Genomic DNA, 14,962 nt, shown 5'->3' on the forward strand with positions numbered 1-14,962 from the left:
TGAATGAATCATTTTGCTCTATATTTCTAATTGTACCTATTTTATGAGTCCTCAATAGAATGGAATATTTCTTTCATAAAGTAAACTTTCCATTGCTGAAAGACTGGTTACTTTCATTTTTCCGATCTTCAATATTTTCGCAAATGAGAAAGTTTGAAAATGAGCTATTCAGTTTGAAAATGAGCTATTCAGTTTGGAAATGAGCTATTCAGTTTGAAAATCAACTCATCTGGATGAATAGTGTGCTCGGTAGGGAGCACTTTGAAATACCGGGTTTGTCTAATTTTGATAAAATCATAATCAAGCGATTTATGGAATATAAAATAAAAATCACTCGTACAAATTACTTTCTGATACAATAATCCTTCACAATTGGAAGATGAAACGTAATAAAAGTAATAATGTATTGTTATAAAAACCAGTATGTCGACTTGTTGATGTTGACTAATCAGTAATAAACAACCTGTAAAATTCATTCTCGTGAAGGTGAAGTGTCATCAGTCGTAGCTCATAGTCAAAATTCTATTGTCAACGACAATGCCACACTGAAGTCTGCATTTCCTTTTCCGGTCCTTAAATTCTTCATGTTTCACACTTCTTTCAATGTCAGTTCGTTAACATATCTGAGTATTGACTCATTTTCTTCTAATGAGATCCTTCACACATACTTATTCAATACGATGGTAGACATAATTAAATTATATCAACGCAGCTTATTGTCCTCACAATGCTAGCAAATCTGTTACATAGAAAATCTTGTAGAGTTTTTAATATTCATGCTCACAAACATTTCAAAGTTTGTAGTGTATATTGCAGTCTGGTGTACAGTGTAGTAGGCCTTTATTATTATGGACGGCACGAAGTGCATACATGGGCACCTTGAGCCTATTATACGAGTAGGTAATAAGACTTGAACTGATCATTTTCAAAAAGTCATTGTTCAAATTAACATCGGCCGATTTAAAGTCTTGAAGCTACGCATTTTTCACCTAATTTCAATTTTTGATAAGCTGCAGTAAATGATTTTCAAATGATCAGTAAATTATAAGCTGCATTGAAATGATGAAATCTCAAGATTTTTTAAATAGTTGGAGAAGCAGTTTTAAAGCTTTGAAACTGACATAGACTTGCAGACTGCAACACTAGCACTTGCTTCCGAGCGATCCACAACTATGATTCACTCAGTGAGAAAACGTTTTCATATTATTCTTTAATGAAGCCTTAGAAAATTTGAAACTCAATGAAACACAATAAAAACGTGAATACATCTTATTAATTTATTGGTACTACACAGAAAGCTCTTTTTAGTAGTCATCACGTTTCTCATCAACATGTACAATAAAGCTGTTTTCTGAATGTAGTTCTTTATTCAAGATTTATGACTATCGAATAACCCGTGCTTCGCACCGGGGAAGACTTGTTTTTGTAAAATGCAATCACCTTATGTCCAATGAGAATAAGCCATCCTCGGTAAATTCAGAATCTTCATGTAGAATTAATGGTAGGATGATCAGTTCATAAATGATAATGCGTCAATCGTGTATTTCCTGTCCCGTATCAAGTAGCTCGTATAAGTCGATTTCTTTCTTTATAATATTATAAGAAGATTGAAGATAAAACCGTTAAATACACTATTTTATCCGTTACCATTCAAGAAAAGTACCACAAACTGGAAACTTGACAAATTGAAAACTTGACGGAATGAAAACTTGACAAAATGAAAACTTGATAAACTGAAAATGTGCCTATAAGAATCTTAATGCAGAATTTCAAGTTAAACAGTTAAGAAATTCAGACGTGATGATGCGTCAATCGTGTATTTCCTATCCCGTACATGTATAAGCCAATTCTCTCCTTTATTATATCATAGATTATAGATAAGGAGTAGAATATGATCCCCAATAATAATATTATATGAAGCTCGACATGGTATTTCTCATATGAGGAGGATGGATGGCTGATCAGGGAAAATAAGGCTTACTTGTATGGTTTTGAGCCTCACAGTATAAAGTTAATTTTCTCTTGAATACTCATTACCATTGACTGACCACATCAATAACCTAGATCAGTAGCTCTACAGAAATGATTCATCTGAGAATCCATTTTTATCTTCTTCTATAAATCTTAGTATCTTCAAAAACTATCCATTTAAACTATCCGATTCCAATATCGGTATTGAACATTGAATGTAGTGAAATATCCACGATTTTCATTAAAAACCTTGCTTTTATGAAATTTCTCACGATAACAACATCGACGCGTTCATTCAGTGTACCAAATTCGTAGTCTAATCAAATTCAAGGATGGAGTGCTGGCCTTCTGGAAGACTCCCACGGTTTCCGTTCAACAAATACTAACCGTTTATCATAAATTATTATAACGATGCTGCTATAGAAGCGAGATGAACAAGTAGTCAGTCAGTAGACCTCTCAAAATCTTGATTGAAACGAAGTCTCAATTAAAATGACACTTTTTCTAACTCAAAATGTAAATGGAATATTATATTGTGCAATCCGTAAAAATGTGCAAAATACATAGAGAGCGATTTTAAATTACAATTGAAACATTGCTCTGTTTTCCTTGAAAGTGATTATTGATTTTTAGGCTTTACTATAAGGTTGTTACAAATGAGGAGATATTTCTCATCAGACTATTCATCGTGATGGAGATGCTCTATTAAGATTGGACTCTATTGATAGAGATGAAATTATTATAAAATAATAGTTCAATATACAGTAATATGGTCTTATATTATATATACTATACAATAGTATTCAAGATATTATATAGAACTCGATTGGACTATATTGACAAAGCAGAGTGGATCAATTAAAGTATCTCAGATTGGCATTTTTTCGTGACATAACAATCTGATGTTCGAATGCTAGTGAAGATTATGAAAATTGACTCATAAAAAAATAAACAGAAAAACTCATGAAGAGATAAAATTCATTTTTTAATCAAATGGATCAATAGCAAAGACTGCAAGGGTATAATAAAGTGACAATATTCAAATAATATTGAATGATATGTTGAAGTGATCTGTGAAGTTAAATCTGAAATTTTACATCTCAAAGCTCAAATGTAGGCTCTATTATTGTTCTTCTGTATTATTCTTCATTATATTTTAAAGTTTCTGCATCTTTTATTTTCTGTAGCCTGATGTTTAATCTCTACTCTACTGTTCGGTGGCAATGGCAATTCTTTAAAGTAGAATACCATGAAACATGGCATTCTTTCTAATACTATAGAGAGATAGAGTCCCTAGAAGAACTATTTAGAACTGCAGTTTTTCTTTGATGGTACTAAACCTACATAACTCTGAATGTATAAGTACTGTTGCTCTGTGAAATATCCATGCTCCCTCCATAAAATATTTTGTTCATTTTGACTGTCTATAATGCTGTATTATACAAATTGAGTGAATAGGCTACAGTGCTCTCTTAGTACAATATTGATTATACTCCCAACTGAGAATGAAATTCATTGATTGAGATAGATATGTACTGATTGAATCCAGGGATACAGTTGAAAATTGTATATAGGGAGAAAAATAAAAAGAAGTAAATTGGAAAATAGTTTATAGAAGAAGTAAGATTCATTGTTAGAGAATATATATTATTTTTGAAATACAATGAGAAGCAAATAAATGTAAATCTTCAGATAGCAACATCAACTCTTAAAATGAACAAGCATACAACGGAGAAACACTTGAACAAATCACTGTTTCGCTTGTGGCTCTCTCAAGACGTGTGGGGTCTTTATTTTATTTGGTGACGAAATGCATTGAACTGACCTTCTCGCGAGGGTATTTTCGGGTGGGGTGCGCAGTATTGAAAAAGTGCGTTTCAACAAGTACAGCAGTGCGCATGCGCTGACCGAACACCCCTGTGCCAGTGAGAGCTCGACTGATCTGAGTCTGAGTGTATGTTGTAGTGAGTATTGCTGTCGACTGGCGGAGCAGCTACACTATACGTCAATACGGCAGCAATACTGAATCGAGCAACACTGAACAGTCAAGCCAGTCACTGAAAGCGTAAATGAACTACTCACCAGCGCGTGTCTACACCGCTTTACACCACACTTTACGTTTCAAATGTTTTCCCTCCAGGTGAAAACTCAATTCGACACCACCAATTTGCTACATTTTCACATCCCGTGATGTAAACGTGAAGTATTAGTGAACACCGGTTCTTTTTCTGTGCAGAATAGTGACTGCACGACATACTCTGTGTGTTTTGTGTGAAAAGTGATAACAAAAAACTAGGATTGGGGTTGCAGTTTTCTGTTCTGGTGATAAGGAGCTCCATCCTTGGAACAATCATTCGAAAAATACTTGCAACGTTGTCTCTGATCCTCTCAAACAGGTTAGAACTCTGTCTATATTTTGTAACATAGAATTACTAGTGTGTAGCTGTGAGATTGTGGTGAAAACGTCAAGTTTCCATTGAAGATCAGATTACAATCTTAAAACTGAGATCTCCCGACCGCCTTCAATATTCAGATTTTGATAATAATTGAACCATACATTAATTCATTGAATTTTCAATTATCCTTCTTTTAATGTTGATTCAAATTCAGTACGAGCTTCGAGATTGATAGAAACACTTTTGTTGATAATAATAATACCTATATGGATTAATTATTATGTCAATGTGAAGCCAACTCTGAATAAAAGAGAGAGAGGGTGAGAGTGTTTTTATAACTTCAATAACCCAATTGAGCTATTACAGAATGAATCAGAAGTAGAGTATTATTATCTTTGCTCGTTAAGAATAAATATTATTATTATTATTCCATTACATTAATTCAGTAAAATGCATAATTCTTCAATGAAATTGAATATGAATATGATTCATGAGAGCAGCCAACTCCTCTGATGTTGGTTCATGAGTTGTAAGATCGCTTCCCGGTGGTTCGGAACCCTCCTAAAACTTTAGGTACTCTCGTCTCTCATTATCATCCGCCTCATTACCAACGCGCAAGCCAAGAGCTCATGTGAGCATCACCCTCAGAAAAAAATGAATGACTGATATAGGCTACTCTTAGTCAGTAATCCAATATTCAGTTTCAATAATTGAATATTATAATAATAATTATTATAATTTTTTTGAGATATGGAATTGTTAAAAAATATTCAGAAGTATAGATATATAGATAATATCTATATAGGTTATATTTAGAAAGAACTCTAATCTACTTTTTTTATTTTAATTTATTTGTTGGATGGAAAGTAGGATTTTCATGTGAAACTATGAAATTTGTAACCTTCGTATGATGCGTATAGTATGCACGCATGACCCATTCAACTGCCCCACTTGAAATTATGTGATAACAGGGTAGTGTTATTTCGTGTACGCTTCTGATAGTAAATTCAGATATTTAGTAATACATTTATTGCTTATAGGAGATTAAAGTTTAGATTGAGGAGTTTATTTATTTCTTCATGCATGTCATAGGCTATTTCAAATTTACAAAATAACATTGACAATCATCATATAGGCTAGCAAATATCACACAGTCATAATAATATTACACACAAAGTCAAACAATATTCATTATAATTTTAAAGTATGCAACACTTCTTAATTATATTTCTGTAAGAAAACTTGATAGAATGATAAGAACATAAAAAACAGAAAGTGGTGAATACAAAGCCTTCGAACGTATAATATAGTAAACATTTTTTAAAGAAAAAACATTTTCAATGTTATGCAAATTAATTAATAGGCCTATTGCATGGAGAAATCCAATAGAAACAATCGATTAGAACCACGTGTTTTCATGGAACTCTTACATTTTACTGATCACTGATCTTCAATCTTTATACAAAGTATTTCATTGTGGGAATTTCATGGTGATTCAGCTTCAGTTGGATATTATCTCCTTACATAATCTTAACAAAGAATAATTATTAACGCATTAATTTTTTATCAGGAAATTACAGGCATTATCTCATTTTAAATATTAATCCGTTCTCTATGGTTTCGATTTGTGCAACAGCACCTTCTCAGAAGCACATTTTCACATCGAGTCCCATCGAACTCTACTTGAAATTGTCCCGGAATTTCAAATCATTGATTCAGAATCTACATTTCCAAAAACTCATTCCTAATTCAGTAGGCTATTGTTAGGTTTTTTCGAAATCTTCATAGTCGAGTACTGAAGTCGTCAATAGCCTACATTGTTTGAGTATTCCAGTATTTAATCTTACATTTTTACCTTTCTATTTTAATATCATTAGGCTACTAAGTCTCAAGACCAAGCGTAGTGAGGTCTAAGTTTCAACTTTACAGTATTTGCTTTTTTCTCTATGTATGTCACGCATTTTCGTGTAAATTTTGAGGTTTGGCAGGAATTTGGCGTCGACGTATGTTCAATGAGTTTTTTTGAGATATTGTATTGGAAGGATAGTATGAAGAAGAATGAATTTCTACTTTCATATTACTTTACACATTATCTACTAGTAAACAGAGGAAAACCTAAAGAATTAATGAAATTAATCACTTGTCAAGTAAATTATTGAGTGAATTCTATGAGAATGCAATGATTGATAACTGAATGCAACTTGGACTATTTCCCTATTCAGCAACGTTACAATCCTCCCCAGGGTGTTACATTTATTAGAGGAGGCTGTTGTTTAATATAGCTGCGCAAGGTCCACTTTTCATAGCACTTCTAGTTATGAACGCTTCACTTCAAATATTTTAATACTTCTTCTCAACTAAAACTTTATTTGGAACATTGGGGTATAGAATAATGAACGAATTCCAAATCCAAACTCCTTACGTGGAAGTCCCCCAGTGTTTTCCATATTTTGAGGCTACAGTTTAGATCAATAATTGAGGCTACAGTTGAGATCAATAATAGTGGATCTCATGGTCACTACAAAAAATCACTAATCTCTTCGCGTTGTGCGTAAATAAAGTGATGAGAATAAATTAAAACCATGAGAATTACTCTATCACTTCTGAATTCCATTCATGAATATACCTGATGTGAGAGCTCACCTGTCCATAGCACGACTCAAATAATTATTATTATTTAGTAACTTCGGTTTTTCACTTCACAAATCTTGCTCAACACGTATCATGAAATCTCCCCTTTCCCAGCCAATTCGATGAATGTGAACCCTTCATTTTGAACATTTTTTATGTTTCCACAGAATTATTGATTTCATTCCCAAGGTAATAAGTTGGCATTTAGTGAGATGAATCGCATGGATGGAAATTAGTGTGGTAGTGAACTCTCGATGATGAATACTGGCGACAAAAGAGGAAAAATCGAGAGAAGGTTTGTGCCGCAGGGTCGAATGAATGCTAACCTACTACCACTGTCAGCATTCACTGTGAATAATATCAATACCTTCCACTCAACCAATGCTGCCATGTTGAATTGAATATCACTATACCTTTTTCGCAACACCCCTTATCGTATTTCATCTCTCTCTTTCTTCTCAGGAAAGGCTCTCGGCATTGTTCGTAAAGTGAGCAGCGCTTTTATCCTTTCATAAGAGTGGATCCATTCGTAATGTCAGCAAGTGAAACAGGAAATAGGAGGGGAGAGGAGCGAACGAGGAACAAGGTAGAAGCGAAAAACAGAAGAGGGATGCACTGCACTCATGGAGTGTATGAGAAAGCAAAAAATTCTGTTTCCGTATACCTCTGTTTCACCTGGCATCAATTCTATTTTACAAAAATGCAAAACGAGCTTTCATGACGAGTTATGGACTTGACCTTTTCGCTTTATTTATTCCTTTTAGCCAGGCCCTACAGAATGCCTTATTTCCTGTTTATTCTTCATAGATCTTCCTTTATTTCAACCTTTTCAGAGGTGCTCAGAAGTTCTGTAAAGTGGTTGATGGGGTATCCAGGACTATTCTATTCGGAGTCATTGTGCATGAGCCCTCCGCAATAGATTTCGATTCAGTTTTCTTGCAAATGAAGCTCTTTCGGAAATATTTTTGAAGATAATTCATGAGTGACGAGCTTTTATTGGAAGAATGAATACTTCAAGGAAAATCAATTTGAGGCAATAGTATTAAACTCAAAATACATTTATTGGAAAAAGATTATAATTTGATCTATGAATTCATGAACTATAGAGTGATTATTAATTGTTTTTCATTTGAGTTCATAATTGGATTTTGTGAAAGATAAGTTGTGCTGTTTCTCATTTCCAATTATTATTGAAATCAAATCCTTCTAATCCCTGATGATTGCAGAACATGAATTTAATCTATTATGGATTGAGAATTCAAAATTTTGAAGAGATCATATTTCCATAACAGAAACGTTTGTAGGTTCTCTGAAATAATTCATTGTCAATAAATAACATAATTTTGTATAATTTTATTCTTCATTTAGTTTCTGAGAGAGCTTCCAATTTAATAATAGATCAGTTCAGATTTAAGAAACGTTCCAAGATTCGAAATCAAATAAATCGGGCACCAAATATCTCAACAGGAGTTGAAAAAATATCACCAAAATTCATTTTTCATCACAACAAATTTCCCGAAGTAAATTTGACCAACAAGTTGTGCGGAATCGAAAATAATAGATAATAATGACCATTACCGCTGGAAAATCCTTGAAACTCGTTGTTTGAACGCATGATTATAGCCCAAGAATCCATCTCCCATCTGGTTTATTATTCAGTTTTTTCATAGATTCGGAAGTTCTTTCCATCTTAATTATCTATTTATTTCTCAGCACTTATCCATCAACAAGAATATTCATAATGAATAGGAGTGGCGTCGGTTGGATTGAAAAATAGTTAGTTGTCTCAATTGTTATTCAATTGGAATATGTATCCTATTTTCTCTATTAGAGCAGAAGTGAATTTTTCCCATTGCAAGCTGCAGGCATCATATTCATCATAGTAGGCATCATAGTAGCCATCATATTCTACATTTGACAGGATTATATTATGATTATATGATTATTATAAGTTATATGAATTTGATCTTTCGGAGATAGGAAGTTCAATATTCTAGTTTGGAAATTTAATTTCTTCGTTTGGTTTCTCGCAAACCTAGTAGGGCTTTTGGAGAAAAATGACAATATGAAGTAAAATAATGGAACTTCACCGAAACTTGCAGAAACACTGTACAACACTATTGTATAAAATCTCTGTTAGAAATGATGTTACATTTCTATTTTATATTTACACAAATTATGTTCCAGTTCAATGCTTTCCAATAGATAATTTTATCCATAATAAAATGCATTAATAAAATAAAATCTATTTCATAACCCATCATAGTGATCATCAATACAAACGTTCTGCTTTATTTGAATCAACTATTTGTCACCCGAGAAAACTTTGAATGAATTAATGAATGTATAAACTTGAGAGGAATCAATCCGTTATGAAATATAGTAGAAGAATATTATTTAGATGAATTTTCAGTATATCAATTTTGAAGATATCTCCTTTTGAAGAATGTTCACGTACTGTATTTGCGAAATCAATTAGCTTTATTATCCATTAATCGTTTTCCGGATTTCATTGTATCATACTCTCTTTCCCGTGCCTTTCTTACATGTTGCCAATTATTTTTATCCATCATACTCTCACAGATCTCGATCCACCTTCAATTTTTACTATTTCCATTCACCTTGACCGTCTAGTCACTTTGCGGGATTGAAAAATGTAGAGGCATGAGCCTGGAACATAAACTCTTGGGAGCGCGAAAATCCCGATGGAAGAAACTAAGCCTTTCTGTCATCCACAGTCTCCATGTTTCTTACCAGTGCTCAGCTGACCCTGTGTACAAAATTTGAAACTTCTCGAAGGTGGAAAAACTGATTGAAAACACGAGTATTGATGGGAACTGCTATTTCCGGCTTCTTTCTTGGAAAACCATTCTCAGAACTCGTCTTTATTTTCATTCATCGGAATCCTCCTCCTTCGTTTCTTTTTCTTTTCCCCCTAGGAGTGATTCACATCTCTTGTTCTTCGGATTCAGAATCCTTCTTCTTTTTTACCCTCCCACTACTTATTTTTCAACTTTGCAGTAACGTCTGTAACACAAGACTCCAAAACTCACAAAACGCGCGATCTTCACAAAACTCACAAGCTGCAGAGATTCACAAGTTATATTCTCAAATTGATTTAGAAGGTCGTTGAAGTGGCCTCAGCTTACATAAATATTTACCAATTATCAACGGTGTATCGAATGCGACCTGTTCACAGTGATTCACTTGTGCGTGACCTGCTGCTTAAATTCAATCAAAAAATTAGAGGAACCACGCTCATCGACCTTGCAATAAACAAGAAGCGCACCTCTGGCCGATGGAAACTTAACATAGCAAATGACAGTTGGTCATTACTGGCCATTTTTCTACCACATGTAGAAGAATTTTCATCTGTCGATTTATTCATTTTCTTCATTTAGCGATTATACTTGTACACTTCTTGCAGCATGTTTAAGTACTTAATGACTGAAATTAACGATTTTATTACTAACTTGTGGAATTACTTATGAAAACTATTCACAATTTGTAAATTATTTAAACTGGGTGAAAATTGGAGTTTACTCATACTTTTTAGTGCATAACTTATTTCGAGTTGTTAGATACTTAATTCTTATAATAAATAATCCATGTGATGCAGAAATACGCGTATTTGTATCAGAGAGCATCGTGCACAGAAATAATTAAAAGAGGTTTGTGGAGAGTTCAGGGGGAATTCAGTGAGAGTTTAGAGAAAGTTCGAAGAAGGTTCAAAGAGAGTAACAATTAACTTGTGGCAATTTCAAGTGGCTCATTTCAGCTAGTATAGAGGGAAACAGTCATCCTCAAATACAGAAAAGCAGTTATTCCAAACTATTTACGTTACTTATACGTTCCGGCATTTTAAATATCAATGAAATTCGAGATACTCTTTCCAGAAAGAAACCGTTATTTTTTAAATGGATACAATTAAAAAAGCATGGACCATGAAGGGGATATGTGCAAAGAAGTGTATCATTTGAGACTACTAAATAAATTTGGACAGGAACTATGCTTACTGCCATTTTTCTGACGTATCCTGTAGTTTTCAATGTGGCACCTGTCTAAAAAATCAACAGAACAACTTGATAACTTACTGTTTCTCTGACAAAGCGATTGATTGAGTGAATAGGGCTGATCAACGATGCATGAGATCTAACAGTTAGGATTAGTGATGGTCCGTAGTTGGGGAAGGGAAGTGATCGAAATGTTTTGGTAGACTGCTTATGAAATGAAGAGCAAATATTGAGCTCTAGAACAGATGATCAAAGTCACAATTTCATACCAATGATAAAATATTATTTCAGCTGATACAGTATTATACTAGTAGTTCTGTGAACATTAGACCTCGCGTAGATAAGGCTGTGCAAAGGCTAAAAGTAAACTTTCTACTCGTGATATTTTTCTAAGTTTTTCGATTTGTATATCATCAAGCTATCAAAATGGAGAAGTTTTCTCGGGAAACATTTTTTTCCGATCATTACTTTTTGAGATATGAGCAACTGAAGTTTGTATTTTTGGGACAGAATATTTCAAATTCGGTACGATATAAATCCATGAGATTCAGAGGATGGATTCTTCATGGTATTGTTGATCAAGTGAAACAAAAATTTTCTGAGAATATCAATTTTTGGAAAAGTTATTCAATTTACCAAAAATAACTCAAGTAAAAGTTATTTTTGGTTATTTTTAGTAAATTGAATAACTATCTTAAAATTGATATTTTCAGAAAATTTTTGTTTTACTAGATCAACAATACCATGAAGAACCTATCCTCTAAATCTCATGGATTTATCTGTTACCGAATTTGAAATGTTTTGTCCCAAAAATTTAAACTTTAGGCGCTCATATCTCAAAAAGTAATGATCAGAAAAAAATGTTTTCCTGAGAAAACTTTTTCATTTTGATGGCTTAATAATATTAAAATCGAAAAACTTTGAAAAATATCACGAGTAAAAAGTTTATTTTTAGCCTTTGCACAGCCTTAAAAACCACAGCCTCCTCTAATACTGTCCATCAGAGTGAATTATGTCCTGCCCTGACGTGTCGGCGAGATATCGGTATATAAACAACCAATGGTTGTCTTGTGATCCACTCGACAGCTGATGTATGATGGATAGTTTCTATAGTCAGATTTTTATGGTTATATTGGCGTTCGAAGGAGACTTCTCTTCATTTTGTATTATCCTTAAAATGAAAAATTTCAAAAAACCTTATACCGCGAAATTAAAAAAGGAACATACCTGCCAAATTTCATGAAAATCTATTGCTGCGTTTCGCCGTAAATGCGGAACATATACGATAACATATAAGTATAAATATAAACATAAAGAGAAATGCAAAACCGCCTACTTGAGTCTTAGACCAATTATTTAACTATATAATAAGAGAGAGTAGGGTTGTGTTTGTTTGTGTGTTCGTTTGTTTGCATCAAAACATGTCAACTTGTGGATTGCATACCGGAAAAACGGGAATGATTTAGATCTCAAAATTTTGCACATAGATTCTAAAAATATCAATCTCGTGCACCTGGAAACCCAAATGCTAATTTTCCTTCTAGATTTTTCAGAATTAATGTTTAAATTTCATTAATGGTACATTCGATTTCATTAAAAAATCATCAAATCATATGGTCGAAATTAAAAAAGGAACATCTGTTTCTATATTGCTTTCTACCTGGAAAACATAGTTTTGAAACTTCGTTTTCCTTATGCAATGTTTAGGCCTACACGTGGCATGGATTATTAATTTTTCAGCTAGAACAATTTTTGAGACAAAGTGCTAAATAAACGTCTTCAGTTTCATCAATGCTGTATCGGCAATATGAAAACGCATGTAGTTAATATGTCTTTGAATGAAGGTGTTGTTATTTACATAAAGAAATTATATTCTTCTATTTTCATTTAATTAAAATTTCAAAATTATTCGAGCCCTGATAGAATGACTGACTCACTGTACAGTCAGTCGAAAATTTTAATATTGGAATGAGGGATATTTTGGCAAGCTGAGCAAAAAAATAAGGTCATATGCACCTTTTCGTTATATCTTCAAATGAAAAATGAGTTTTGTGGGTTGTCAAAACTCCCTCTGAAAGGGAAGCTATTCAACTTATTCTATCTTTTAGTAAAATAACAATGATCATCCATCCATTCATCATCTTCTATACTATAATAAAGGAAAGAACTGGATTATAAACGTAGCCTATTCAGGTGTAAAGTATAGGGAAATTATGAGAGTGCAGGAATTCGGCTTTATAATTCATTGCCAACACGCGTAAAGGCTCTTACAGGTGAAGAGTTCAGAATTAAGGTGTCCTTATTCCAGTGAGGAATTCTTTTTGCATTATGGAATGCAAAGATTGACGACTTAGATTATAATTGACAAATCCTTATACCCCTTTCCTAGGTGGTCAGTGGGATGAAAAAAAATGAAAAAATATGTTTGACGCATTATCACGTCAGAACTACTGGACTGATTAACTTGAAATTTTGCATATAGATTCTTGCTTGACCGAGGGTGGTTATAGACCAATTTTAAATTCTTCAAGATTTGATTACATCAAGTTTTCAGTTTGTCAAGTTTTCAATTATTTGTCATGCTTCCAGTTTGTATGGAAGCAGCAGAAGATTTCTCTTATAAGGGAAATTAGAAGATAGGTATGATTGGGGATTCTTTTCGAATGATTAAAACAGGTTTTCCGTCACACCCAAATTTTTTCCGCCATTTTGTATCCAACTTCTTTTTTTAATTGAAAGGTGGTCATACTGATTTACTTGAAATGCAACATATAAATTCTTAATCAACCAAGGATTCTTATAGGCCTATTTTGAATTCTTCTAGATTTCATTACGTCAAGTTTTAAGAAAGACCCTTGCGAAGCACGGGTTACCTGCTAGTATCATATAATTGAATAACACAATATTTGTATATAATCCAATAAATCCAATATACTCCTATGAGCATTATTCTTTTCACATTACAATGGATAATATAACACGAGAATAATACTTGAGCCTCGCATGAATAAGATAACAGGATACCTGGATCCTGATTCATATTATAAGGAAGGATGCATTCGACAATTATTGTCTTCAGACAGAAAGGAGACAGCTAAGACAGGAACAATTTTTAAGAAAACTATTCTAATATTGCAACTCTATAAATTCTTGAAACTCGGTTAAGACATTTGAGCATGGTCCAATCAGATACGTTTTACGAGTTCACTAGAATCTGGATCGATAATTTCAATTCAAATGTATAGACCGAGATTGATGAAACCGAGCACCAATCGTTTAGACAAATAACTTATTACCAACAGTAACTATACACTATCTGAATGTGATCGATACATGAATAGAATTGAATCAGTCATGTTCACACTATTAACAGTATAATGCATTTTTCAATAATGCTGATCTTGAAACTTTCATCACAGGGTACTCTGATGTTATAATATGTAGTATTATAGAGTAGGTATCAGAAAGAATATTGCTCGTGATTTTCACAATAATTATTAATCAATCCCTGGTATATTAAATTATTAGGTTGAAGTGATGTTCATTTTATATACAATGAATTTCTAGGAAACTCATAAATGTATATGCTAAACAAAAAGAGGAAATAAGGCTGAAAATATTATGACCATGTGTAACCTTATCTGAATTTTGGAGAGGAATAACACAAGGTTATCTTATTTTTTCTCTCCCTATCATTTTTGATAATGTACTTATTGTATGAATCAATATGATGATGGTGAAAGAGTGTTAGAGGTTTATTCCTGTGATTCACCCAACATCATTGTAGTTGAGTTGGGGAGAATGAAAAGGTCTCTTTCAAATTTGTTCACTCTGAAAAATTAGATGAAGATTGTTTCTACCAAGAAATCAATTCCTGTGCTGTGGCTTTCATTTCTTAGGCGCAATCAAAAAAGGAATGTGTTTTTTAGGAGTACAGTATTACTGTAGTCC

General features: G+C 33.1%; 1 protein-coding gene across 1 annotated transcript in view; it reads left to right on the plus strand.

The window, feature by feature from the left end:
- The first annotated feature begins 3,790 nt into the window (after positions 1–3,790).
- The window catches only part of LOC111048478, a 31,962-nt gene continuing 20,790 nt past the window's right edge, over positions 3,791–14,962 (plus strand). Inside the window, 1 exon segment of the mRNA XM_022334366.2 lies at positions 3,791–4,367. The gene's annotated coding sequence lies outside the window, so the exon portion shown is untranslated.

Source organism: Nilaparvata lugens, chromosome 10 (genome assembly GCF_014356525.2).
Source record: "Nilaparvata lugens isolate BPH chromosome 10, ASM1435652v1, whole genome shotgun sequence".
Taxonomy (NCBI): domain Eukaryota; kingdom Metazoa; phylum Arthropoda; class Insecta; order Hemiptera; family Delphacidae; genus Nilaparvata; species Nilaparvata lugens.